Source organism: Pteropus medius, unplaced genomic scaffold (assembly GCF_902729225.1).
Source record: "Pteropus medius unplaced genomic scaffold, Ma_sr-lr_union100, whole genome shotgun sequence".
NCBI classification, from domain to species: domain Eukaryota; kingdom Metazoa; phylum Chordata; class Mammalia; order Chiroptera; family Pteropodidae; genus Pteropus; species Pteropus medius.
Genome location: NW_024341894.1, coordinates 2,215,329 through 2,239,406, shown reverse-complemented (window position 1 = coordinate 2,239,406; position 24,078 = coordinate 2,215,329). Strand labels below are relative to the sequence as shown.

The 24,078-nt window shown below is 39.0% G+C and overlaps 1 long non-coding RNA gene across 1 annotated transcript in view; it reads right to left on the bottom strand.

Moving 5' to 3' along the window:
• Positions 1–208: 208 nt before the first annotated feature.
• LOC120597190 (uncharacterized) overlaps positions 209–24,078 on the bottom strand; it is a 308,055-nt gene continuing 284,185 nt past the window's right edge. Inside the window, exons 6-7 of the long non-coding RNA XR_005651352.1 lie at positions 18,368–18,580; positions 209–480 (exon numbers count right to left, since the gene is read on the bottom strand). This is a non-coding gene — a long non-coding RNA (uncharacterized LOC120597190). The remainder of the gene's footprint in view (positions 481–18,367; positions 18,581–24,078) is intronic.

Genomic DNA, 24,078 nt, shown 5'->3' with positions numbered 1-24,078 from the left:
ATTATGAAAAACAGTTTAAAGGTGGGAAAATCATGCAGCGATGGGACTATCTGCCATACAGCATAAGAAAAAAAAAAGCCTAGAGAAGAATGATTTTAATAATAAAATATGTGCTTTGAAGAAAACAATACATTGGGGGATGTAGGAGAGCAGAAGCAGAAGCCAGAAGTCCATGGAGCAAAAGTAAAGGGGGCGGCCATGGTGGAAGAGAACCCTGACCACAAGCGGCTGCAGAGGTATTAGCTGGAGAAGCATTTGGGTGTGGTCTTCCCAGGCCTGGCCATGAAGGAACGCTGTTTTTGAAGATTCTGGCCCTTCTCGGGCCTCTGCTCCCTTTCCAGTCTTCATAGCGAGGGCCAAGGAGTCGGGTGAGTGTTGCAGGCAGATTACAACCAGACGTGATTCTGTCTGCTGACACCATGGCTGCTCCCTTCCCCGTCACCGAAGGCCGTCTGGCTTTCCTCACTCTGTCATCTTGGGCTGTAAGTAACCCACTTATATCACCATTGGACAAAGAAGCCTGCAGCCTGCTTTGCAGCTCTCCTTCCATCCAAGCCATTAGTATGTTTAATAGCCCTGGCCCCATGCTGATTTCTGACATGCAGTAATTAATTCCTTTCCACTCAGAGATATAGCCATTCACAAGTCTCGATTCAAAAATGTCTCTGCTCTGTTCCTTTTGAAAAATACTTAAAACGTTGAGTAGGAAAACCGTTTGGCCTTTTATGAAAAGCCACTTATCTCTATCCCATCCTCATATGAAAACAAATCTCAGATGTATTAATGATTTAAATGTAAAATATGAAACCATAAAAATACTCTCAGGTGAATATTTATATAATCTTAGGGTGGGAAAGGTCTTTCTAAACATGCAACTAAAGTCAGGAACCATAAAGATCAAGGTTCATGAGTTTGTTCACATAAAAAATTTAAACCTCTCTGTGGCCTAAATTAATATACTAAAAATGAATTAAATTAAAAGAAAATGACAAATTTTGGGGACATATTTGCAATGTACAGTGGCTGCTACCTATAAGGATGATGATGATAAAGATGCTAATATGTGTTTTTATGTGCCAAACTGTGTGTTAATATATACCAAATACTGACGGTTTAACTCACATAAAAAAAAACAAAACAAAACAAAACATAAGAGTAAAGATTCTATCTTATTTATAATCAGATTAAAATGGCAATAAAAGGCTGCTTCTGAAATAAACTAAGATGATAAAAACAATAATACTTAAATGTTAGGGTGCAGGGAAATATTCACTTTCACACATTGCTGTTTAAAGTCTAAATAGTAAAAGCTTTCTGAAGGGGAGATTTGTCAAAATCAGAAGTATAAATCCATTTCCACATCAAGGAATCTATCTTGGAGAAATAATTAAGGATAAGCACAAAAATATAGCTACAAAATGCTGTTTTAATAGTGAAAATTGGAATTAATTCAAATGCCCAACAATGGAAGTTTTGCTAAATAAATTATTATATGACCATACTATACGCACATTAAAATCATATTGTAGGTGTTTATTTACTAACACAGAAAGAGGTGCACTATCTATTTTTTGTGAATAAAAACAGGTTATAAAATCATATGATCAGTACAAAAATTCTCATCCCGCCCCCCAAAAAAAATCTGTAAAAATATGTCTGGAGAAAGTGTACCACATGTTAACAATGGTAAAGTTATCTCTGGGTGGTAAAATTAGAGGTGGTAAAATCGTTTTGCTTCTTTTTGTTTGCATGCATTTTCTAACTTTTCTATAATGAATGCATATTATTATAAAATATGAATAATTAAAATGCTTATCTTGAACTGTGAAAATTAAATGATATAATGGAAAGTGATTTAGTAGCCCTGGAGTGGTAACCGTGATTTCCAAAAAGAGAGCCCCAAGAAGGAGTAGAAGATCAGAGAAGCCGGGGAGGCTAAACCAAAGGAAAACAGGAACTTGAATAAGCCCGTGGCATGCACAAAAATTAGGGTGTATGAGTTCTGAAGTGAAGATGTACAGAAAATATAGCCTAGAACAAGAGAGTATAAACAGAACCAAGAAGGTCAGAGAGTCAAAAAAAAGTATCCCCGTGTTTTCTCCTTTTACTTTTGAAGATTATGAAATTCTGAGAATGTTTGCAAGCGGAAAAGGCTTGCGAAGACTCATGCAGAAGTGTACAAATAATTGGTCTGATTCACACATCATAAACTTCGCTTGGATCCATAGCATCTGACTGCACTCTTAGACAGGCTATCTCTGTTTCATCTGGAATTTCTGAAAACGAACCCTACCTTTCTGTAAGCATTACACAGTCATGGTGTTATTTACCCCAGGGCAGTGAGTGATCTAGCAACCTTGTACAGTATTCTCAAGCCTACACAAAGAGAAGTCAAGCTAGAAAGGATTCCAAGAACCCTAACCAATGATATCCCATTCTTACGAGAGTATAGCATCTGCAGCAAAAGGAGACTTGATCCTGATAATCAGTTTTCTAGTCTTGTTTATACACCTTTAATGAGAGGTAGCTTACTACCCCAAGCCAGTCATCCACAAATGGATGAGATTTAGGAATCATTCTAAACACTTCTATGGTTGTTTTTCAAATCTACTGCTAATTTTTATAGGTTACTAGCCATTGTAGACATCTTCAGGTTTTTTTTTATGATCCTGTTCAGACATAGCTATTGTGAATATAAATTATTATTTTATAGACTATATCTGATAATTCTACCATGTGAAGTCTCTGTAGTTCTATTTTTATTGCCTGTTGTTTCTGCTGGTTCTCTCTTATGGAGTCTAATTTCCTTCTGTGACTTGTTATCTTTGACTTTTTACTGGAAATTGTATTAGAAAACTCATTTTCAGGAATAATTTGAGGCATATAATGAAAGAACATTTCTCTTGAGAGAATGTGGGTTTGCTTCTACCTTCTATACTGTTAAAGCAGCGGTTCCCAACCTTTTTGGCACCAGGGACCAGTGCTCCTATGAAAATCTAATGCCTGATGATCTGAGGTGATGCTAGTGCTGGGGAGCGGCTGCAAATACTGATGAAACTTTGCTTGCTTGCCTGCCACTCACCTCCTGCTGTGAGGCCCAGTTCCTAATAGGCCATGGACCAAAACTGGTCCTTGGCAGGGGTTGGGGATGCCTGTGTTAAAGTATAGATTCTGATATAGTTGGTCTGGAGCAAAGCCAGAATTTGAGTTTCTAATAAGCTCCCTGGTGCTTTTGATACAGATGCAATGACCACACTTTGAGTAGCAAGGAACTAGAAGAGGAACCAAAGGGCTGGAACCAGGCCATAATTCTACGGTTTGTGTCACTTCTGGTTCACTCTCATCCTAGGGATGAAGCCCTTGGGGTCCCAGCTGGTTATGGGAAGGGTGTCCTAGAAAATGCCTCACTGTGTGTGGCCCGGGCTTTGATTTTTATCCCCCTCACCTCTTGAGACTTCCAGAACCAAGCTTTAATTTTGAGGATCAACAAATGTGTTCAGATCAAAAGCACTTTCTGTGCTTGCTTATCTCATTAGGTTTTCGTTTTCCCTTTATTTTTAATCCAGTGATTCCTTATTTTATTGTCATCTTTTTGGTGCTTTTAAGAAGATTTTTTAAAAAAATCTATATTTTTAGTTGCTTTCAGTGGGAGGATTGAGCTAAATAATCTACTCCGCTGTTCCTAGAAACAAGGTCTGCACCAAGCACATCACGTCTTCACACGCATGAACTTCTTAATACTGTCAAAATAATAATTATCTAAAAAACCTCCTAGCATCATCTCCTTCATCTGAGTAAGTCTTTGCCTACGGCTGTGATTATTTGTTCAGAATAAATTTGTAAAGTTTCCTTTTTCCCCTTGTACTATAAGACTCTACTCAGCATCTCCATCATTCGAAGGCCTTTCCTTGCTGTCTGGCTTGCCTGGCCTCATCTCTTTGGACAGCCTTCCTATCAGTGTGTCCTAGGATTTCATGGTGGAGTCACTAAAAGGACACATAAAGATTCCTTTCTCATTCTGCAGATGAGGAGATGGAAGCCCAGTGATGGCGAACAACTTTCCCATGTTCCCACAAATAATTACTCCTGTGCTTGAGACTAAAACCCAGATTCTCCTCACTCAGCCTGGCAGTGTTTCCACAATCACATGTGAGCCTTTCATTTTGTTGGGCCAAGCTTGCCTTTCAGCAACTTCCACGTAGTAATTAATCAAGAAATGGCAAGATGTGTGTCTTCTAAATCTGGGAACAACACCAAAAGAACTTGGTACATTTTTATGTAATTTATTTCTGCCTAGTTCTGAGGATAAAGGTCTCCATCCCCAGACAGCTGAAGGGGAAGGAAGCAGTCAACAGACACTCTTGGAGAAAGTAACAGTTCGCAGGGTTTGATTTTAACTGTCCTCTTTTATTTAATTTCTATCTGTGAGACCTCTGAAATCTAAGGAGCCCTGAAACACCATGGAATATATCCACTGTCCTCCTGGAAGGATTCCAATAAAAACAGCTTCTAATTAAATAAATGAGCTCTGCCATGTTCGCTTCAGATAGCAGAATAAGACTTCCAATGACAAGCTCATTTGACTGCAGTCAGTTTATTACTTGTTAAATAATCATTGACTCTTGCTGTTCCTATCCATCTCACAACCTTTCGCTAACTGAACAGAGAAGAACTGTAAAACAAACAAACAAATAAACAAACAAATAATAAGAGAAAAATGGCAATGCTTAGGGAAACTTGAATGTCTGTAATGAAACCCATTAAGAAAGGAAGCAAAATGACTAATTCAGGAACTGGGTAGTAACTCATTCAATTTAATTTCTTAAACTCCTGAACTCCTGGTCCCCAAACAGTTCCCTGACCATATGTCCTCTTGAGCACCACCCCACACAGACACACAGACACACACAGACACACACAGACACACACACACACACATACTCTCTCTCTCTCTCTCTTTCTCTTCCTGTGCCTTAGTTGCCATTGTCTTCTCAATGGTTCTGAAACATGGCAAACTCTCTCCTGCCTCTGGGACTTAGAGCATGCTATACTCTAGATTGTAACACTCACTGTATGCTGTTTCCCCACTTACCAAAACCTTTTCAGCCTCAGCCTAATAGCAAATTCCCTGAAGTTTTCCTAGGGATGAAGCTCCTACTTCCACCAGTGGGAATTCCCTTTCAGAGAATCCATGGAGATCCAGCCTCTTGGGAAGGAATCTGGCTCCTGAAGTGTGATCAAAGATTCCCATGAACCCTCCCCTCCATACTTATAATTTTTGTTAGTATAAAGATGCCCTATACAATAGTTGAGGCATATTTATACTTCAAAATTATTTGTTGTTTATATCTGAAATCCAAATATAGCTGGGTGCCTTATATTTCATCTGGCAACCCTACTCTGGTGGTTCACGCTACAGGCCCCACTTACTGCCAGGGCATAACCAGGGCTCCATGCAAATGACTTGATGAAAGTTCACCCCCTACCTTGATCCCTAACATTTAATAAAGAAAACAAGTATAAATTATATATAAGCTTGAGTCTCCTCAAACACGTGTGTGTACAACTTTTTAAACTCTTGTAGAAATGACAAAAAATCGCAATAGTAATATTAATTATGATATCTCTATATCTAGATACTCTTCCAAGTGTTTACAGATACTAACACCCAATCCTCATGACAACCTTATGAGGTAGGCACCCTTATAATCGTTAATTATACAGAGAAGAAATTGAAGCACTGAGCACTTAGATAATTTGCCAAGGGGCTAGTAGGTGGCTGGTAACTGGTAAGGGAAAAGCTGAGACTGAATCTCGATGGTCTGGCTCCACAGCCTGCCTTCTCATCCACTCTCTTCTACTGTGTCTTTAATGGCCAGCACTAATACGTTACTCACAGCCCCTCACAACTGATCGTAACATACCAGTGAGCTGCGACTACACTTGGGAACAACAGCCTACAGAATCAATTCCAAATTCATTACCTGGAAGTTACGACTTTAGTAAACTGATGCAGATTATTTTTATAGACCCAGATTATTTTTATTTTTATAGACCCAACTCCTAATATTCTCTTTCTCCATATATGTTCCAGTCAACCTCCCCACAGGAGGAGAAGCCATGTCTGTCCAGCACTAGTATTTCACATGGTCTCTAGAAGAGATGAATAGATACTCAAAAAAATTTGCCTTTTATTTCTCCTGCTTTGGCACACTCGTTGCAAAACATTTCAATGCCTTCCTTCTCTCAACTATTCTTTATTTTCCAAGAGGAAAGTTCCTACTCATTCTTCAAGATCTAACTCAAATGTCACCTCCTCCGTGAAGGTTCCTTGATTTTCCCTGGTCATGTTAGTGCTCCCTCCTTCTTCTGTGCTCCCTCAGTACTTGGGTGATGACTCAAACCCCGGTCTCTGGATTCTCCAATCAGATCTCTTTCCAACTCTACTCCATCTCAAGGATATGTTTCTCTCCACCTTGACTAGGACTCAGAATAAGCCAAGGAGCTTTGTAATATACAAATACCCAGTCCCTACTCCAAAAAATTCTGATTTGGCAAGTCAAATTTAGGACCCAGATATCAATATTAACAACAACAACAACAACAACAACAACAACAACAACGTAGATGTCTCTGAGCCACAGCGATGAGCCACGACTCAGAGCCATGGTTCTGCATAGCAAGTGTCACTCTGGGTAAGCCTGCTGAAATCAAGCTGTGTTCTTTGTACCTGTTACACATACTCCTCCTTACTGGCCATACCCTTGGATTCTAAGGGTGGGTATCGCTGAGAGTCTAAAATAGAGTTTGGGGAGGATCCTTCAGGTCAACTCCAATCCAACCTTCTATTATTCTGATGCTATTTTCTGACATGAGATTCAATTTTATGCACCTAAAGCAGGGCCTTCTACTACAGCAATATCAGGAAAAGGGAAAGGTGACTATTTCAGAGATCGATAGAATTTTAGAAGAGAAAGATATTTGAATCAGCTACTATAAGCCCAGATGGTGAAATTAAGGCTAAGAAAAGTGAAAGCAGCTGCCCAAGTTTCCAGTTTTCCTTCCCCAATCCCACTTGTGCCCTCACAAACTTGTCAACCTTACCTAATGCCAAGTCCACATATTTGAAAGCGAAAAGAAAAAGGGCTTCAACCATGCCCCCAGTTTATATCTAAGCAAAGAAACTACACTCTGGTCACTCAGCCAAAATAAAATTTTAAATGAGACCTAGTCTCATAAAAGACACCCAAGGACACACACACATACGCACATATCACACAATTTAATAAAATCTTCTTGCACGATATTTTCCAAACCAGTGTAAAGCAGCTACGTTTTAAAACACAAAATTGAAATCGAATTCTGAGGCATAATCCAAGACATAAAAGTCAAAAAAAGCCAATACGCGATGATTGAGTATGCACGACCACAACCCTTAATCTCTCTGCCATCCTCTGCAGTGTAAACAAATCTGCTGATAGTTGATGATATTGCTGAAAACATCACTAATCAAACCTTAAATACCAAATACATTTAAGCAAATAACACTCCAGTTACAGTCATTCTAGCTAATCGTGAAGGAAATCCAAATCGGAGACCAGTTTGAAAATGGCCAGAGATAGACTGCAGCTTCGCATTAATTGACCAACATCCTAGAGGCAGTGCTTTCTCTTAAGTACAGAAGGCCTGAAATACGAAAGGAAATAAGGAAGAAGTCCAGGAGGCAAGCACTAATGCAATTTCAAACTGGAATTACATCAGCAGCTTTAAACAGATGGCAGAATGGGAATAAATGTGTTAGCTTCTTTCTCTTACTTGGGCTCTCATTGTTTATATCATTAAAAATAAGGAGAGTTTAAAATAACATATATCGTCATGTAGCGACTCACAGAGACACGCAAAACTAGTTTGAAGAAAAGACTGAATTTGGTCATACTCCTGGTTGTTTTGAAAACAACTGGGTAAATCCAATTAAGTCCCCAGCTGCCTATTTACAAAAGAGAATAAAACCTTGTAAAGGCACACTGATTATGACCGAGCTGGTCATAGAAAATACCGGATAATCCAAAGATTGGTTTCAGGACATTTCTCCTGGGTGTGAGGAGGCGTCAGTGGATTATGGAACCTTCTACTCCCTGAAGTTCAATAGACCTAATTGATTACCAACTCCAGGGATAGCAAAGAAACGCATGAGTGTCACCACTCTCTGTTTCCAGACCTCAGCAGACATCACTAACCTATTATGGTATCATTCCTGCTAGCAGAGGTTTAGTTTCACAATTCTTCTCAAGACAACCACTTTTATGACAGAGCGGGTATATGAAAGCCTATTTCCCATCCCTGATCTCGTCCACCTCATTCATTTTTCTTCTCTTCTTTGAGTGCATAGAAACATTAATAAAATATTTAAACTGCTTACAATACAAAGGGAGTATCTTTGTGGAACAGGGAGAAAGAGAAAACCTATATAGCTATTTAGTGGTATATAGGAGTTGAGCCATGGGAAGAAGAAGCCAGTTATGGGCTCCACCCCAAATGTTTGGGGCTCCAAAGAATGCTTGAGCTTGCATTCTAACCGACATACACCCGTCTTCTCTATCAAAAAGTTTCTTATGAAGTTAGGACAATGGCACAGAGGGGAGTGAATTTATGTTGCATGGAGACCTACTGGCCTCCATTTTGTGAGGTGTGACAGACAACCTGCCTCAGGACCTGGGCCCACGTCCTCATTCTTGCCTCTTTGGGAATATAGCTTTCATCCTCTGGAATGAAAGAGTTTCTTCAAAACTTCAAATCTTCAAAACTGACTGTTAACACATTTTCTGTGTGCTCACATGTTCTTATTTTATTTTATTTCATTTGTTTAAGTTTTAAAAGCCAGAATTTATTTCTATTTAAAAATGCTAAAGAGACTTTTAAAAGGCCCAAAGGCCCAAAGATGTCCAGATTTAATATAAAATCATACTGAGGGGGTGTCTGTGCATTCCTCCATTACTAAAGCATCAATTTGATCTTGGTTAATGAAACACCCTAATAATTCTCCTAGTTGTGTAGTGGTGGTTTCCTCTGACTCCTGGTATCTTTCCTAAATGGCCATCAGCTCACGAACAATGAAAAAATGTAACACCAGAAACAATCATGAAACATCTGCAGATTCTATTTGAATATCCTTTCTGTATTGTTCTTCAGGTCCAATGATTATCAATTTGAGTGGTGGAGGTCACGATGAATATCATCTGCAAAAACTGGTATGAATGCAGCTCTTCCAGAACTGAAACCAGCAAACACCTTTCAAGATAAAATGCCCTCACGAGTTCTTAAAGAAGTTATGGAAGGCAGCCTCCAAGATAGCCTCCAACGATCCTCAGTGACTAGTATTCATGTCTTTACATTGTCCTCTTGCACACTGAAAAAGGTTGACTTGTGTAACCAATGGAGCATTGTAATGATTGTGGTTTATGTCTTCTGAGGCTAGTCATGAAAGGTGGTTTGACCTTGCCTTGTTTGCTCTTGTATCACTTGCTCCAGGAGACACTATTGCCATGCCGTGAGACATGCAAGCAGTGTTATGGAGAAGTTCACATGGCAAGAAACTAGACCTCTTGCCAATAGCCAGCATCAGTTTGCCACCAAGATGAGTAAGTCACCGCAAGAGCAGATAGTCTAGCCCAAGTCATACCTTCAGATGACAGCAGCTCTAGCCAACATCTTGACAGCAACCCCATGAGAGACACTAAACCAGAATCACTCAGCTTAGCTTATTCTGAACTTCTGACCCACAGACATCATGAGATGATAAACATTTATTTTTTTAAGCCACTATTTTGGGGGGGTAATTTGTTATACAAAACTTGAGAACTACATATAGAAGTAAATAAAATAATGACTATAAAGTGCTCTCTCTTTATTTTAGGGATAATTCTGATACCATCTGAAAACATGAATTTCAGGGCACTGCATTTCTACTTTATTTTGTTTAAATCACTTGACCGTTCCTCTTGGTTCCTCCTGGGAGTGAGGAGGAGTAGAATGAATGCAGCGCGGCCAGTCATTCACTAACAGAAGACATGACAACTCAAGTCCTGGGAATGAAATGCGAAGACCTTAAGCCATCACTGTTTCCCCCACTTCCGCTGTATGGAAACTAGGCTTCAGATGACACCCAGTGTTCCCAGATGACACCCCTGAGAACTTGTTGGCTTCTGTCAGCATCCAGCATACACTAATTGAAGGCTTTAGTTAGGAGAGAAAAATAATAGATAAACATTTTTTCGCCTCCTTCAGGTATTACCAAAAAAAATTATGGATCAGAGTTCACCAATATTTCACATAATTAGTCATATTGAACAAAATAATGTGCCTTAATATTTGTTGTTAGTTTTTTTTTTTATCTTTCCTTCAAAACCAGAGATGAATATTTAATTCTTTGTCAAGAGCTAACATTTTATAAAATTAATTGCTTTCATAGTCAGCCATTTGGGAAAGTTTTTGAATTATTCTGTTTTAAGAGTTAAAATCTTAACCCCCCTCATTCTTGGGTCAGAATGAGAGTTTTAAAAAAATCACATTGGGACCACAAATATTTACTAGTTATTTAAATCATAATATTTCTCCATATTTGCATGTATGTTTTTTTCACATATTTTAATGTTGAATTGAATGGAAGGATTTGTTGGACCTTTTACTTAAAAAAATTACCTTGGGCATGAAAACATTTTCTAGGCAATGTATTACTCAGAAACTTGTCGTAAAGCTAGGTACCCAGTAGTGTTACAGTTAAAAAATATTTTTGTATTCTTATCATGTCTAAAATAGTGAAACCTAGTTATTCTTACCTTTTGCCTTAATTTTGTAAAATTAAATTTTTTTCCAGCTATTTCTCAATACGTATTAATATTGAGAACTGCTCCCCAAAACACTATCACCCAGATGCAATTGAGCACCGGAGAAGGCCAGCACAAAGCTTCTTAAAGCTCAAGGTTCTAGTCTGATTCCATTACTGGGGGATTGTGGAGATTATTCTATCACTATCGCTGTTGGAACGCAGTGTCCTCATCTATAAAGCACAGTGTCTGGTGGATGATCTTAAGAGTACTTGCCGGTCTAACATTCTAAGCTTCTAATGAAGCATGGCAGATTTGCCTCGTGATAGTGATGAAAGTACTCTGCTAACTGATATACAACAATGGACTTATATCATTTCTGACCTGTTAAGGATCCCAAAAGGACATGTTTCACCTCTTTTGTTCCCAACAGGTGCAGAGTTGCCATTCCCAATTTAATACGAGGAACAAAGTATGTAAGGTCTCTAACCATGAGAGATTTGAGGTCTGCCGGGGTAGATGCATGCAAAAGTGACATGATTATCTCTGGCAATCTAGAGATGGTGGTCAAAGAGAATTTAGCTTTATCAGTAATGTTTTAAATGTCTTACAAGTAGATAGAAATAAATTTAAAAGAATTTATAGATGGTAAAAAAAAGAGTATATTAAAGCAATACAAATATAGAAAAGAAAAAAAAAAAACAAAATCATAATCCAACCTGCTAGAAAAAGCCATTAAAATTTCTTTTGTCTATACCTTTATATTCATCTTAATTGGTTTCTCCCCTTTTTACACAAAATAGGAATTATTACATGCTGAATTTTTCCTTTAAAGTTTGCAGAGATTTTCCATGGATGCTCCCGGAGGTTGTGTACCAGTCCCTGACTTTCCGGCCACTTCACATTCTGTCCTGTTCCTCCATGAGGCCTGGCTGGGAGGGATGGGGTCTGGGGTGTGGGCCAGGGTGGGAGTTGGGAGCTGTAACATCACATGGGCCATCACTTATGGGTATTTGCAGGTTTCCCCCACCCTGTCATCAGGCCTTGTGTTCCTGGATAGGGAATTTAAAGTTTTGAGAAATGGAATTGTGGAAACCACCCCTTTTTAGAATATGTTTTTCACTTGATCTTCAGACCCATTTTCAATCTGAATGAAAGTAAGGGGTCACCTATAATTGATTTCATCCCAAGAAATGGGACCAAACTATACAAAAGGATAAGAACCAGGTCACATGGTTTAAAAGGGAAGCATCTAATGCTTCTAACCCTCCAAGTGTATGTGGCTGTCTTCCAGTCTGCATGCCTATGTTATGACCCAATTATTGGCATAGCAAAGTGTCTGTTCCTATGCTAATTTCAACCCCACACATGTTTATGAAGCACTGGCACTGGGATGGGCACTGGATGGAGATGACATATGAAAGACCTGGTTGCTGGTCTGTGGGCTCCCGTGGTCCAGAAGGGAAGACACAAATACACAAAGAGCCTTGATGCAAGGCAGAAATGAGATGTACTATAATTAGCAGAGCTCTAACCAATCTGTCACATATGGGTATAATAATGGGGACAATAGGATGAAATTCTACTATTACTGAATTTATATTAATGGGGGGAGAGGAGTATTTTCCTAACTGCCTTGCATCAGTTCATTCTGGAACTCATAAACTTGAACCCTACTGTGGCTAGAATGCCATCTCACTGTTCATGGGTTTTCGCTGTCTAGAGAAATATGGCTGCATTTTGTTAATGTTAAATACACGCAGTCCGTTAATACCTGGGAGACAGTGTGAGCTTGAATTTTCTGGGCTTCACCTCCTCATCTGTATAAGATGAGGATCATTTCTTTACATCCCTCTCTTTGACCTACACACACACACACACACACACACACACACACACACACACACACACGCAGTATCAAATGAATTAATGCATGTGAAAGCAGGTTCTATATTCTAAATGCTATAGAAACATAAAGCCATTATATAGATTTTCACAAGAGCTGCAGGTTTATTGAATGTTTATATTTCATCCTAGGAGAGCCTTGCTTTCATTTGAAATGCAGTATTCATCTCATTTTTTGTGAGACTAATCTTTTTATCCAATGTCTCGAGTCTGTTTGCAAGAAAGCTGTCTAGGTGACAACGTTGATATTCAAAAGCCAACAACGTTGATATTCAAAAGCCAACCTGAAAAGGCTTTCCATACAAGAAGTGTCAAAAATCACAAATGTGTATCTTTTTAAAATTTGACTTTACCCACTGTTTTACAACCCCGGTGAAAATATTGTCAGTTTAAGGTGCATGTCTGCTCTGAATATTTCTGGTATTCTTCATAGGCCTGAATGTGGTTCCTGATTTATTCCTTTTAAATAACCTGGTGATCCCAAGGGGAATATCACAATCCATAAGTATCACTATTTACAATAAGATGGATTTTCCCATCTTGCTAATTACAGTATTAATTTCCATTTACAAGTCGGTAATTCCTAGCATCAATCCTTTTCCTGTCATTGGGTGGGGCCACTGTTTTCAGACAAAGCCCCAGGAACATTTTTTCTATTCTAATCTCCAGTCGTGCTACACGTAACAGAAAATGAGAAAGAGAAGGATAAGATAATTTTCTTGATGGTAGACTAAGGAGGCAAAAATTGTTCAGGTTTCTTAATGTACTCCCTACATAGAACCAGTCTGGGTTTCATCAGCGTCTCAGAATCGTTTTTGTCACTCTCCCTACCTCATCCTTCTATGACTAAACCAAATCTCATCCCCACACCAGGTATGCAAGCATTATCGTTATTATTGCAATATTTACATCTTCATTCCACTCCTCCTTGCATGTTTCATTCCATCACCAGGTGTAAGAAGAAAGTCATGAAGTAAAAGCATTTCCCCACATGCTCTGTTTGTCTGCTTTGAACCCTCAGTCCCAGCTGCCAGCAGGAGCACTGCGAGGGCTTTCAGAAATTCAATCAGTGCCCAGATAAGAGCATAACAAGGCATTAACTTTCACAGTTTTCCTCCATGACTTGCGTTTTCTGCTTTTTTGGTAAAGTCTAATAATTTTGCTTCTAATGGCACAAAAGAATAGCAAGAAGTATGGAGATGTTTATGGGCTGGAGTGCCAGAATTTAGGAACCTCCACAGAATACGCTAACTCTTTCCCCTCTTCCTTTATTATTGGTTCCAGGACGATGGAGATCAGAAGATAATCAAGATCTAGAAAGCAGCAGAGCTGAGAAGTCAAAGTAAGAGGGTGAACCTGAGATGGCCCAGGGAGGACCCAGACCCCAGCGACCAAGCTGGGGTGAGCAAACATTCTTTGCCAAAGGGCATGGTTCACAGCCAGCCCTTGGAACTTATTAATCCTTGGGCTTCTCAGAATGTGTCATCTTCATATCAAAGTTCCAGAACAGAAAACAGGAGCTTCAGAAGTCATCCAGTGTTTTATTCCTGTTCTTGATTACTCGCCTGCAGCTGCCAATATTCATCCTATATGTAACTAGTCCTAGAATGTGGCCCATTCAAGTAGGAATAGGAAGACTAAGGGCCAAAGAGGGATATTTCCAAGATTAGAATGGAACTAAGGAGGACTCAGTGTGTCTGAATGCCTTGAGAGAAGTTTTATAGCTTAGTCAGAGAGCTTGGGGAAAAACTCATAATGAGTACACAGAAAACAAACAAGTGAAAAACAAGAGGCATTTACTCACTCTGAGAAAAAAATGTACAAAAGAGAAAATGAAACCATAGGACACTATATAGGTCAGGTGTACGTGTTGTTTACAGAATCATGATGTGGGAAACACTCCATGTAAGGAAGAATTGAATCTTCTCTCATAGAAATTTAGTAGATAGTAGCTAAAATGGAAAAATCAGGAAATAGAACTATACACATATTATTTAGACATCTGGAGGTAAATTGTAGAAGAAATCACTAAAATAATTTAAAGTGCTATTTCTAGGGAGTAGCCCTCTGAGTAGAGCTGAGGACTGCAATTTTTCATGATGAAGCCTACAGTTCTATCATAAAGAATGTGGACTTTTTAAAATATGTTTTTGTATTTTAAAGGGAGTCGCTAGGCCTGTCCATAAATATCCAGGGTGCCATTGAACTTAGATGTGGCCAAGTGATATGCTTTAGTCAGTGATATGCGACTTGAAGTGAAGCTTCAGGAATGAATGTACAATCTACCATATTTCTTTCCCTCAGTATTTCTGGACCATGGAACTGGATTTTCTGTCCACTGGGGTCCCTGAGTAAGGACAGTGTGGAGCAGACATATATATATATGTACATATATATATACATATATATATATTTCAATATGTATACACAGAAATTTAAAAATATAAATCATATTTTATAATATGTAATATAAATATATAACACATGCAAATTATATGTAAATATATATTATATAATATATTAATATCATATATATATAATGATAGGTGGAATAATGGCTCCTAAAGATGTCCACATCCTAACCCCCACAATCTGTGAATATGTTACCCTACATAGCAAAACAGACTTCGCAGATGTGATTAAGGTTAAGGACCTTGAGATGCGAAGAATACACTGGATTATTCAAGACCTTACAAGCAGAGGATCATTGCCGACTGCAGGAAGCTAAAGAGGTGGCAGCATGAGAAGGACTGGGCCCGCTTTTGCTGGCTTTGAAGGTGGAGAAAGAGGGCACAAACCAAGGAATGTAAGTGATTTCCAGAAGCTGGAAAACATGAAAAAACAAATCCTCCACCCCCAACCTCCAGAAAGAAATGCAGCTCTGCCAACACCTCGATTTTAGTGTTTGACTTCTTATCTACAGAACTCTGAGATAATAAGTTTGTGTTCTTTAAGCCACTAACTTTGCGATAATTTGTTAAGACAACAATAGAAAACCCGCACACACATACTTACACAAACATAATTTTACAAAAAATAGAATTTTGATTTTAAAATTTTAAACATGAAATTTCAAAAAATTCTAAACATGGTTGTAAGTTGAAACGGCATGTTTAGAATAGTTCTCACAAGTAAAAACATATTAAGCAAAAAGTAAAAGAATAAACTCGAAAATGTACAGATCGAAACAAAGTGTCCAAATCTAGACTTTACAATGTGAATTTGGGAAATTTGCCGAAGTTTTTTGGGCTTCAGCATTCTCATCGTAAAATATCTACCTCACAGACTTGTAGAAAGACTAGAATAAAGATGCAGTATGTGCCTGTCTTCATACTATTCGTTTAGGACAAACCACCCATATGTAGTAGCTGTTCATCTAGTGTCCAAAACCAACAACAATAACAACCTACTGAGCTAGGATTTGAGTCTCAGCTGTACAATTTATTCATTGTTATAGTCATTCACTTCTTATGATTCTTAATTTCTTCATCTGTTTATGGAGATAATAAAACCTCATGTATTTATTATGAAGGTCAAATGAGATAATGTTTTAAAAAGTATATGTAAAGAAGTCATCTTTTTAGAGGCCAATGAAAGAATGACATAGAGGAGGCAAGAGTGAAACCTGGGAAACCAGTTAAAAAGCTAAGGTTGTATCATTGGGAATGACAATATCGACTCTGGAAAAGATATAAACCTAGAAAGCCAGCGTATTCATTGTCTGGAGACAATGGACAAAATATTTGAAATCTATATGACCAACATCTAACAGATCTATATGAAAAGTCAAGTCATAATTAGAATACAACTTCATGAGTACGGGATCAAGGTGAGGGGATTAGCAAGAAGCAGCAAATATTTAATGTCCCAGGGCTCAGAGGATCTGATTCATCTCTTCAACATTAAGGACGAATTTGCCAAGAGAACAGGGATATTCTACGTTAATTGCACACAATCCCCTGGGTGTGTCTTCATATGAGATATAGTCTTTCCATTGAGACTGTTGACCAAGGCTCTCTCGTCACTGGAGAGCGATAGGTGGACATTGACAGGGTAAATTTCTGTATTTCTCTTACTTCCACTGGCTTCCATTGCTGGCCCCTTGCTGATTGGCACATTTTTGCTTTAACTAGGTTTATGTATTCAATCACATCATGGTCAAGAAGACCATTAAGTTAATGATTTTCAAACATTTTACCCTGGCCCATTAAACAGAGTAAAAGTCCCAAGAAATCATCCATCCTTCCCCTTTCTATCTCCCAGTAGATGAAGAATATTGTGATAGAAATCAGAGAGGAACAAAACCATATTCAAATTATAACAATGCAGCAATTACCCCCCAAAAGTATCAATAAGGATAAGAACTGTATATGTTTTACAAAGTGCTTTAATTAATTCAAGAATAACAGCGACTGAAAATCATGTCCTACTCACGACAGCTTTGATGATGCACTGATAACAAGGCATTCTGCCTGTGCATCTCAGGAATTCCAACTCTCTGTTGAAAATTGGCTGTACTGCCCAGCATTGTGTGTAGCAGCCAGACTTCTTATTAGGATACCAAGGTAGAGTTCTTAATAAACTCTGGTAATATGCTCGTTTATTTATAAATACCAAGTCTCAATATCTTTAATAACCCACTTAGTATTTTATTAAGCTCTCTTGGTTATAAATAAAATAAGAAGTAACACTTCTTAAGTATTTATGTTCTAGAAACTCTTCTATGAATTTTTTATGCATTAAAAAATGAGCATTCATCATATTTCCCATCACTCATCGATAAGAAGAAAGTAATTGTCCTTTTGGCTTTATATAAAGCCATTCAGAAGGACTCTTAAACATTGCTTTCAGGTTATTTTGTATGTCTCTGTCCTAATCCATATGTTCTGATTTTGAAACCATTCTTATTTTCATTACTTTCAAGTTTGAGGGACTACTCTTTGTTGTCTTCAGGTCCTGACAGTAATACAGGCAGTCTCCAACTTACAGTGATTTGGTTTACGATTTTTCAACTCTATGATGGTGCAAAAGCATTCAGTAGAAACTATACTTCAAATTTTGAATTTTGATCTCCCCGCCCGTAGTGATATGCAGTATGAAATTCTCTCATAATGCTGGGCAGCAGATCTGAGACGATTTTGCCCAACTGTAGGCTCATGTAGGTGTTCTGAGCACGTTTAAGGTAAGCTAGGCTACAATGTTCAGTAGGTCAGCTTAATTAAGTGCACATTCAGCTTAACAATATTTTCATCTCACAGTGTGTTCATGGGGATGTAACACCATTATAAGTCAAAGAGCAAATGTACATAAAAACATTTTGCAAACTATAAAGTGCTGCTCATATGTAAAGATTTTAGCATGGAGGCTGGCACTAATGCTCCTATCTCCATTTACAAGTAAGGAAACTGAGGCCCAAACAGGTGGTAAGAGGTTTTCAAGGCCACTCAGTGGATAGGCAGAAGAATCAGGATTTTAGCACCCTGCTAATAAGCTCCCCTTCCAAACTGCTGAAATCATCCAACATCTTTCCTGGCTTATTTCCCACATATTATTGGAAGACCACATTTCTCCTTGTCTTGATCATACCTTAACAAATTACCTGAAAACTTAGAGGCTTAAAGCAACAAACATTTACTCACAGTTTCTGGAGGTCAGGAATCCCAGTGACTCAGCTGGGTGCTTCTGGTTCAGGGTCTCTCATGAGACTGCAATTAAGTTGTCTCCAGGGCTTCGGTCACCTAAAGGCTTCACGGGGCTGGAAAAGCTGCATCCACTCTCACTCCTGTGACTGGTGGCTTGAGGCTTCAGTGTCCCTCCACGCGGACCTCTCCGTAAGGCTGCTCATGATGTGACTATTGATCAGAGAGAGAGAGAAGGGGAGGGAGAGAGACTTAAATGCCAAACTGGAGAGCCTGGACTTTATTTCATGAAAAACGGGAGCCATTGATAATTGATCAGAATTCCTGAGAACCTTTCCCAAGCCTTTTTGGGATTCATCATTGATATCAGATTACTGTTCAATGATCCAGGGTAAGATCGTTCTACATTGACTAAAATACTGCAACTAATGGCTGACAGAAATTCAAGAAAACAAAATTTCGTAGCGAGAATCCTATGAACATCCTGTAGTGGCACATACACACCACACAAAGGGGGGCACAGAAAAACATAACAAGTGTCTCACTGGAATAATATGCCAGTGAGAAAAGAAAGGTTGAATTTTGAACTTTTCCTTTCACAAAACTTGGAAGCACCGATCCCATGACTTTAGATTTAGAAGGGAACTTAGAAATTATTTAGATCCATGTAAGCGAATGACACCCAGATCTACAATTCCAGCTTCAACCACTTCTCTGAGCTCTACATATGTTCACCCAGCTGTCTGCTGGGCATATCAATTGGTCGAACTATGGATACTTTCATTTCAACATGTCAGAAATTGGATTCATCATGTTTCCACCCTCTTCTGCTTTGGGTGTTTTATTTAATTAAATCATCATCTGCCCAGTTGACCTAGGCCATCCTCAACTGGAGCCACATTCCACTGGGCACCACCTACTGATTCTACAACTAGGTTCCTCCCCATTCTTGTACTCTCAAAATGGACTGCTTCTCCCACACACTGGCCTCATCAAATCTCCCCTCTCACTCCTGCTTCTAGTTCTTTACCTTGCCTGGAGTATTGTGCTCTCTTGCCTGACTGGAAAACTCTTACAGCTTTCTTAGGACCTGGTTCAAATGTCGCCTCTTCTCTATAGGATTAATCTGTCCTTCATCTAGGCTCACTACACATTTACCACGAATTGCTAACATCATTATTGTTCACATGTCCTACTTCTTCCACAAACAATGAGCTCTTTTTATTTTATAGTTAAGAAAACTCTTGCTCCTAAATACTAAGTGATTTAGTCAAGTTCAAGTTTACTCAGTTTAGCAATAGCACAGCCATGACTAGAAGATATTCTAAAAACAGGGTTCATGCCCAAGGGTTCCCTAGAATAAAATGTGTGTTGCTTTTTTGGTCATGGAGAAGTATCTGCTGAGCTAAGTTTATGGATGTCTTTGAAGATAAAACTTGATCTCCACCCCTTGCCGAAGACATGCCCTGCATTGGGGGTGGCAGGCCTGCTTGCTAATACCCCAGTCAGTGGACCTGGGAGCATTTGCATCGAGGGGCTGGGTGAGGATGTTCAGGCCTTGCTCACAGGACAGCCTGTGGAGAGGAAGTGCCATTCCAATTTACGAGTCGCTCATTTCCACTCCGCAGAGGCCTTGTCGAGTAGGAGCCTGTCAGCTTTCATCTCCATCTCTCTTGCCCCTGGGGCCAAAAGTCAAATTCAGTTTCTGCTCACTTGTTTGATTTTTAGTGGTTCCTCTGGCATCCTCAGCTCCAGAACCTTTACCAAGTGGCTTCTTTAGAAAGTTTAAGGTGGAAATCTCTAAGCTGGGCCTGTGTTTCTCCTGACAAGTGTGTAATCGATGGGAAATCTCTCACTGGAGCTATCCTATCCTGAGTCTTGCTAAAAGGCACTTTCAGAGATGGTAAAGGCTCTTAGAGACCTTTTACAATGGACTAAGCCAGCCTAAAATCGTCACCTTTTTCCTCCTGGGTGACCACGCACTATCACCAACCTCTCTGGCAATCAGAGAAGAAAGTGAGGATACAGACAGGAAAGAAATCACTCCCTTAATACATACTAGACAGAATGCTCTTAGGGGCAGGCAGCAAAGCAGTGACTTGGAAGAAAATTGTGAAGTGTGAGTAGATACTAGGGGCTGAGCAGGCTGGCTGCAACTTTGGGCTTGGTTCTGTCCCTCTATGCATTCTATCCTTCTTGAGATTCCCTGCCTTTAATTCTTGTGGCCACCACCATACCCAGCCCTTCCCTACTAGCCCGTCAAGAACACAAATTCTTTCCCTGTTACGTTCTATTGAACATAATTAAAATGAGCTAATACTTTCTGAAGGGGCTACACTAACAGACTAAAGAAAACAAACAGAAAACATCAAAAGCATTGAAAACAATCCAGTTTACTCGGGATCACACCTTAATCCTAAAAATCCCAGTGCCCTATCTGGTTCCACCCATTGTCTTGCTTCTTCCCCCTACAAGTTCCCTGCACTTCTCTTAACTATAAGGCCTCTGGGTATCATTTTGTTTTATGGCATCTAGAAGATGGTGTGGAGGATCCTTTCCTTCAAATGAAATCACAGCAGGAAGGAGACCAGTCGGGAGGTAATTGAGAGCTAAATTAAGGTAGGAAGGTAAAGCTATACAGCAGTGTAAACATGCAAAAAATATTTAGGAGTCAGAATAAGTAGAATTTGGGGACCTATTAGATATGGGGTGGAAAGGTTGAATTTTGTTTTCCTTGTTTTATAAGATATCTATTGAACTCAAGCTGGAATTCCCTATACCATTTTCATGTTAGAAATGATATTGCTAAAAAACAAACAAAAACCCAGAAAGAGGGTACACACACAATGAGTAGAATAGAATTTTGTTATTAATGAAGACATGAGTAATAGCATGTTGTTTTTTTAAAAATCTAATTTATTAAGATAAAATTTATATATAATAGTACCTACATTTTAAGGGTACAGTTCATTGAGTCTTGACAAATGTATGCACCCATATAACTATCACTTTAACATAGAGAACATGTCCATCATTCAAAAAGTTCCTTCATGCCCTTGCCCAGTCAAGAAGTCCAACCTCATCCCTAGAAAACCATCGATTGGCTCTTTTGTCACTATAAATTCAGTGTGCGTGTTCTAAAATTTCATATAAATGGAATCATACAGCATATAATCTTTTGCATCTGGCCTTCTCTCAGCATTATGCTTTTGAGACTCATTCTCATGTAGTAGTAGTTAATTTCATTTTATTGCTGAGTAATATTCCATTGTTTGGACATACCACAATTTGTTTATCCATTCACCTGCTGATGGATGTTTGGGTTGTTTCCAGTTTCTAGTTATTACAAATAAAGCTGCTTTGAACATTTGTGAGTAAGTCTTTGGGTGGACATGTATTTCCATCGTCTTGGGAAATACCTAAGAGTGGAATTGCTAGGCTGTATGGTAAGCACGTGTGCATTTAACTTTACAAGAAACTGGCAGATCATTTTTTTAACCAACGAAACACTTCTCATTATGCACCATAATTCAAGAATGAGAAAAAAATAATGTAGGCAATCCTACTTGAATTATCATAAAATTTACATTAGTGGGATCTGAATTAATGGGAGTAAGCTATTATAAAATGTTAACTCGATCAAAATAGTTTGAATTCTTAATTCACATGAAAAGAGTATTTCTAAAGGAATAGGACATGAGCCAAGAAGGGAGAAATTTTGTGAACTTTGTATATTCCCCGCCTCCCTCAGAAAAGAACAGCAATATATTGTTATTCTATCAACAGAATTCAATTATATAATATAAAACTGTGACGTGCTCCAAAAATCTACATAGGGTATTATTGCCTTAGTTTAATGAAAGCTGTCAGGGGACTTGCAGCACCACTTGCTTATAAAATCATGTGGATTCAGTATATGCCATAATATCATTCTTCTGAGTTGACTCAGCTAGAAGGCTGGGACACGTATGTTGCCAGGTAAGACCGCGACTTGGAAAATTATAGCTCCACTGTGCTTAAGTGTTCCCCAGTGACTGGGAGCCTTAACGTTGACTCTAGGGGCCTAACATCTCCAGGAGTAGCCTAATTGTTGGCTCAGAAATTTCTTTAGAAGCTGATTGACAGCAGCTGCCAATCTAGATAATCACCAGAGAGCCCCAATTAAAGCTCTGACCATCGATCTCACCGCCAGGACTTGGGGCTTTAATATAAATCCACAAGTGGAAAAAATTACCCCCTGAGAAAAAAAGCAGCAACTTTTGTAGTATGCACTAAATTATACAGCCATATTATACATTATTTATAATTCATGGATGCATTTTTAACCCATCTTCTTAAATGTTGCGTCGTTAGTCTAATGAGGTTGGTATTCAGAACCTTTCTTTTTCAATTCTTCACTTTGGAAAGGGACATAGTAAATCTGGAAAAAAATACAAATGAAGGAGTATTTTTAGCACTGACAAAAATAGGAACTATTTTAAAGTAATTTGTACTATTGTCATTGCTGGGGCCTTCATTAGCCACCTAAGGAGGGAGCGCCCAGTGTTTTCACTAATCCTGCAGATGAGGCCAAGTTTGAAACACACACTCTCCGCAGGGATTATGTGAAGATGTTAAAACTTGGCCAGAAAAGTGACAAGGTATCTTGATGACTGAGACAATCCTGGAAGTCGGCTGGTCTGTCCAACCGCTATGAACTAAGGTAATCGAACACAGCAGGTATGCATAGATACTAGCAAATGCCAAACGGCTTTCTGTACACATGGAATTCAGCTTAATTAGTCACAGAGGAAGAATAGGCACAGTTAAACTCATCCAAGAAATCATTATTGTTTAAGTTGCCTACAAACAAACATAAAAATTGTTGCCCTCTTAAAACAACTAGTTCCTACCTGCGAAGAGAGCACATATGAGATAGTCAACTGACCTTTATGTAAAGGAACTACCCAGAGTATGAATTCTCTCCATTATTTCTCCTTTTGGTTATAGTCCAGGCTCCAGGCTTATTTCTCAGTAGCTCTGTTTCACCCAGTAGTTGATAAATGTATGGTACACGCTCACTAAAGAGTGGTTTCTGACAAGAAATATCGATGGACTTTTAAAGTGTTTGGGTAGTTTTATGGACGAAGAGCTACATGACTGGGAAAGGGGGACGGAGACTTGACTGTTAAAACAGGGCCTTCCACAGTTGTCTCTGGGGGGGTCTTCACTGGTAACTGGAACAGGATTGGTAAGTGGGAGTCTTCCTGTTACCCGAGAATTGTAGCTAAGGCTCTGACTGCTGAGCAAAGGGCACTTAGCGTCTCTTTTTTTAAGTCCTAATCTCTCCAGAGGGGCCCTGATGGTTGGCCCAGACACGATAACATGGGTTTATTGAGAGAGGTAATTCTAGGATCCATCTTACTACTCATCTCCATCCACCACCCATACCCCAACTTCATAGCAGAGAAGTCCTGGAGGTGAGAGAGGGTCAGCCTTTGGGTAGTGCTGCAATTGCAGAGAGAGCCTGTTCCCTTCCATGAGGAAAGGCTGGTTCTTCCTTCCCTTCGACTGTCCTGAAGTAATGAACTTCTCTCTAATCATTCACGAAGATAGGCGGTACCTACAAGAAGAAGAGCTGACATTTCATTTCTTTATCACTGCTCAGGCTATGCAACCTGAATAAGAAATAGAAAGAGACAGTCTCCCAATTTATAATTGGTATAACTGGG